This window comes from Prosopis cineraria, unplaced genomic scaffold, assembly GCF_029017545.1.
Source record: "Prosopis cineraria cultivar Desert tree isolate PC_DT_omini unplaced genomic scaffold, ASM2901754v1 PC13, whole genome shotgun sequence".
In the NCBI taxonomy this organism is placed as follows: Eukaryota; Viridiplantae; Streptophyta; class Magnoliopsida; order Fabales; family Fabaceae; genus Prosopis; species Prosopis cineraria.
In genome coordinates, this window is record NW_026555344.1 from 29,174,436 (window position 1) to 29,180,497 (window position 6,062).

Genomic DNA, 6,062 nt, shown 5'->3' on the forward strand with positions numbered 1-6,062 from the left:
TGTTAAAGTCCAGAAACACATGCACTGATTCGATCTTGGATGGTATTTATATCTCCTTTTTCCTACATTATTGTTCCTCTGCTTCAATTTCTGTAGATATATCCAACCTTCGATTGTAAATTAAATCTTGAAGATTATCAGATACCTATTGGTGTCAGCTGAAATTTGCATTTAAGCCCAGTAATAGTTTTTGCTGAGCATGGGATGGTAGGAATTATCAATATTTTTCTTTTCTTTTTCAACCATTTTGACTTATTTTTAAGAAAATGATTTGAGTTATATTTTTATGTAAATTTTGCTTGAGTAGTTATCCTCTGACAAAGGGAAATCGTTAAGCTTCACGGCTCGTTATTGATGGAGTTTAGTATTATTATATTTGTAATTTTTGATATTCTTATATATAGCATTTTTTTTTTCATCCAAAATGCATTTTTGATGGGTTCCTTTGCTTGAGAGAAAGTGATCCTACTTAGAAATTTCATTCATTTTCTAATAGATTTGTTTGTTAGTTTTTTTAGTTGTTCTAGTTTGCCTTTTGGTATCTGAAGTCGTCACTTACGTTAATTGTACAAATAAAATTTCTCGTGCAAGTTGATAGTATATTATTATATCTTGTTATTATGATTTATTTGTTAAAAGATGTGTATTTAAATTTTTAGTTAAATGATTATAACATTTAAAATTAAATATGAAGCAGGCTAGCATTAAAAAATAAATGTGTGTTTTTTTTTTAAATAAACCTACGGGGACTTTTTTAGTAAAACATAGTTCCTATAAAGGTACCATATGGGAGCTTTTTGGAGGAGTAACACTTATGATAGGCCTACAGGAGCTCTTCTTCCATGAAATGCTCCAGTAGGCCTATCATATAAGTGCTTTTCTACATATAAAAGCTCTTGTGAGGTAGGCCTATAGAAACATTTATGGCAAAAAATGCTCCTATATGCTTACCCACAAGAGCATTTCAAAAACACTCCTGTACATATAGGAACTCATGTTTTTGGAGCATTTTGAAAATGTTTTGAAAAGGTGAAAATAAATGCTCTAAAAGGCTTTTTTTTTTTTAGTATTGTTTAACAACTCACCAATTATATGCTTGTTGCCTTTTATATAGAGAGAGGCAACAATGCTTTCCTTCAAATTTGAAATTCACTACCAGAAGGAACAATATAACCATTTGCTCCGATTTGAGTATTGTTGGTGCGCTTTGTTTAGGTTAAGTGGCAAGGTGATTGCTGAGTTTCTTGAATAGTGGGGAAAGTGGCCTCAAGACTTGGATGCCACTCTATCAAAATGCAGCGTTTCCATTAAAATGCTGCTAGTGCCTTAGTTGATTTTTGATTTCAAGCCTAATGCACCAATTTAATTAGCCCAAACACACTTTATTAATTAGATAGCATAGTTATTAATGGTATGGGGTTTTGAGAAAAAAAATTAAAAGGTTAGGAAGGTTAATTTAATTAAACATTTGAAAGGGAGAGGGTTTTATTTTAGTCAAAAAAAGTGAGAGCGTTATAACCAACTATATTAAAATTCAAGGAAATTTTGTATATTTTAACTTTCATAATACCATTCATTGAATTTTTACTCCGTGGTTTTTTCTCTCTCTTAAATAGATTTGTGTTTATATGCAATAATCAATAACTGCTTAAAATATTAATTCTTAATAAACTATCTCAGAATAATATTGAGTAATTTTTAAATTTCAAAGCATTAACTAAGTTTAGTCATATTCCTTAATCATTTTTTTAATGGGTTATTATAATAAGGATCAAAGGGATAATATTCAAATGAAATAATTTTGCAAGTAATACAGAAAACATCTGGCTCAACATTTGAAGAAAAGCTTCACAAGAAGATTCTCACACTTAACTTCACCACACTAATTAGTTCTTGGGTGCACAGTCATATGGAGTTCGAAGTTCACGAACATACGTGCAGGGTACTGTTGTCATTTATTGCAGAACACTGATAATTGATATAAGAAATTTAAGTATACACCTGCATTATGCAAAAATATATATATATATATATCGATCGTTCTGTCAAAAGAACTAGATGAAAGAAAAGCTATACAACTATGCTTACATGTTTTTCTTAATTTTTGATTATTTATTTGATTAACATATTTTTAAATACCAGTTATAAAATGTAACAAAAGCTACTTAAGTAAACAGTTTAATAGGAAAAATTAAATAATATAGAACATAAAATAAAATGAAAGGTAAATTGTATAATATGGGGCCCTCTTGGAGTTAATTATGCCTATTTAAGGTTATATTTGGTTTAATTGGGATGTAAAATTCGTATTTCACTAATTATTGCCTTAAGTAGGTATTTTATGGAGACTCCATGTTATATCAAGCATTTAATAAATAATTTGACTTGTGAATTATAAATTTTTACTTGTAAATTATGAAATTATAATTATAAGTGAAAGAAAACAAACAACCTCAAATTACAATTAGGTTTTAAAAGATTTCATTGCCGTTTTTAAATTTCAAAAGATTTATTTATAAATAAATATATTGTTTGGGATTTATTCATAATTTTTTTAAGAATTAACCGATCTCATTTGGGAAGAAGATATCCCCCCCCCCCCCCAATTGGCGTGGCTAGCCATAACTGGTTGCTAGTCACGATCATTATCCCCACCTCGATAGATGAGGTTTTTAGCATCCAAGGAATCTGAATATATCTTCGCCATCAAAATACGGAGCAAATTCAAACAAAATTCCATTCCCCATCCAATGGCCTTGATCTCAGCATTAGTTATTGGTACGCTTGCCCAATTTGTAGATAAAACCTTACAGCCACATGTTGCACTATTATACTGAGGATGCATCGACATCAATGCGCACGAGCCCTATGGTGCGGTCCATCAACTTCGGATTTTTGAGTAGTATTCCGCCTGCACCTGTTTGGCCAGATAAGCTATCAGCTGTTCCCAAACCCTTGGGTCCAAGATCAGTGTTGGAATTGACGGCCCCAATTTTGTGTGATGTACGTATTATATGAGAAAAAAAGTGGTTATGATAAATAATAAATAATAATAAACTGGATTAATAATATCATTTCCTGTATTTTTTTTGGCTCTCAAGCAATCTCTCAATATATGAGGAAAAAAAAAATGATTACCAATTTACGAGACTGATATGAGATTTTTTATTCTTTTTTTTTTTTGGTTTTGCACAAAAAGGAGCCCATTTTATTAATATAAAAAAAATTATTGCACAAACTGATCACAAAAAGCAAAAGGAAACGAACACCTAGGATACAACTTATCAGAAAAGTAAATTCCAAAAATACAACCTACAAAGTAAAAGCAAACCAAAAAAGCAACAGCACCTGCAAAAAAAAAAAAACAAAGAAAGAAACAGTCAACCAATACCTTCACGTGGCCGAGCCTCAAGCACCCGACCGCTTGAACAATGCAACCTTTTGGAATCAGCAAAAAGAATTGGCACCGGAGGAAATGGTGCTTCAAGAAGCCTCCAGCAGGATACATCTCCCTCAAACCTTTAGCTGCAAGCAGATCGTTTTGGAAGTGTTAATATGGTAACAATTATTTAAGCAGAAAATTCATGGATAGCTTGGAACATATAGTAGCGGACTAGCGGTGAAGGACATAATTAAGAAGTAGATTAGAGTCATTGTACATCAAATATTTATGTTGTGGGGATTGTACGAGGAAAGGCATTATAATGTAATTTGTCTCATGCTAATTGGATGTGTGCAAATTGAGGCAGAGCAATGATTGGATAATATTGTAGAATTCCATAGAGTTCCATCATTTTAGTCGTGGGTCAAGAATTACAATATTCCTTTGATAGGCTTTTCAATAAGCTTTGGGTACTATCACAAACTAATGATTGATATGGAAGAACAATTCAAATTTTAGACATTATAATAAGATATTGTGTTTTGATTGTTGGTGGAAGTTGGAACAACTACTTTGGATTTTAGGGAGTTGCACTATAACAATGAACATTTCCATTTGAATGGTGTGATGTTAACAAATTTTTTGGAGACTAAATTTGGTGCAAGATGTCATTGTGAAGGTGAAGGTAAGTAGAGAAAGACTACTAACAACTAAATTAAAGTCGTCAGGAATCTTGTGTGGACAACCGATATCAAGAGTTAGAGTTTATAATCAAGGGAAAAGTGGCTTCTCAAGGTATCTTCTATAAAGAATGTGATGAAATTTTGGAAGAAAGGAAAATTGAGCTCAAGGTATATCAACCCATTTGAGATCCAAGAGAGAGTGGTGTTACTTGCTAGTTGGCATTACTGCTTGAATTATTGGGTATTCATACAGTGTTTCATGTATTGATGTAGCGAAATATTTTTATGACCTTTCACATATGCCCTTCTCATAAACCAAAAATTTAACATAGGAGGAAGTTCCTGTGACCATTAAAAATAGACAAATACAGAAGTTATGATTAAAAAAAATCGCCTCTGTGAAGGTGTTGGGATGTAACCTTTTTCGAGAGGACACTATATGGGAAGTTGAAAGTTACCTTGCACTTATTCGAAGACTAAGATCAAGTAATATTTAAATTCTAAGAACCAAATTTTTTTTAAGGGGGGAGAATTTAATAACCCTAAAATTCAAGTTAATTAAAATTTATAGCAAGATAATTTACGTGTATATTTATTAAGTTTTGGAATAGATTTGACAAGGTGATTGGTCATTTAGTGGTAACTACAACTAATGTGCAAGGTCCAGTGTTTGAATTCTTTAAATCCTCTTAGCATCTTTATTTTCATTTTTATCTTAGCCTTTATAAAATTTCCATTATGCCATTTATAAAAAAAATAAAAAGATCAGAGCCCAAAAACACATCAGATCTTATTTTCTTCTCCTTCCCATTCTTGGATGGTTCAAGAACTAAGCCAAGGAGAGTGAGCTTGGCCCTTTCCTCTATTCTCCAACTTGTCTTTGAGCTCCTTGATGGCTATAGCTAGAAATGGGAGCTGTGAACCTTCTTGCAAGAAGATTCCATAGGTTCCCAATACTGCCTTCAAGTCATTAGCATGCCTAAACTTATCCGCATTTCTTTATGCAAGATCTCTAGCAACATAATGAGTCAACAGTTGATCAACCTCCTCATCTGACTTTTTCTTGATCTCACAAGATCCTCAACTAGAGTTAGGTCTTTTCCCAATAACTTTGCTAACAGAAAATGATTCTATTGAAGTCTTTGCTTGCTTTGAAGCCCTTGCTTTCCTTACCTTTTCACTTAAAGGATTACCAAACAATGTGGGCTCTGATGGATCCTCTTCACTCTTAGGTGAATAATTAGTTAGAGGAGAGTAGTTTGGACATTCAAAACCATTAGACATTATCTGTTTAATATCAAAATTAAAACAAAAATGTCTTTAAAAATTTTATGCAAAGAAAAACAAGAAAAAGTGGTCAAAAAAGCACATATAAAATACCCAAACTTGTTACAAAAATAAGCAAGTAGCATATCAATGCTTCTTAACGTGCTTCTAAAAGGTTTTAGTTCAAGAGAAAATTCATGAAAAATGAAAAAAATGGGATGAATCCTACTCCATTGGCACGTGACGTACACGCACTGTCACAGAGGCCAAATTTTGCTACATGTGCTTGACCATTGGATTCCTCTTGCTGTCACAAGTTCAACTAGGTGTTTACATTGATTATTGGATAAACACGTAAGCTGTATGTGCCACCCTAGAGAGTAAGGCAAAAAAAAAATTTAACGGCAGTTGACCTTTGATTGTTGACTTGTCAATGTCTTGGTCTGGATGAGTTGGACTAGGTCGAGTTGGTCAACTTAGCTTGAGTTGACCAAGTCAACCCATTGACCAAGTCAAAGCTGGTTTGCCTTGAGTGGGTCAGATGCTTTTCATTAATGAAATGTAGCCCTGTGAGGCCTAAAATGACATGACATTTCGGCCAAGGGGCTAACCAACGCATCATGGAGGTTGATTTCAACCTCTAGCTGGGTCAGTCAATCCAACTTGATGACCCATAATCATTTCTCCTCCATTTGACCTTTGTTTGATGCAATTCCGGTCTTGTTGGAATC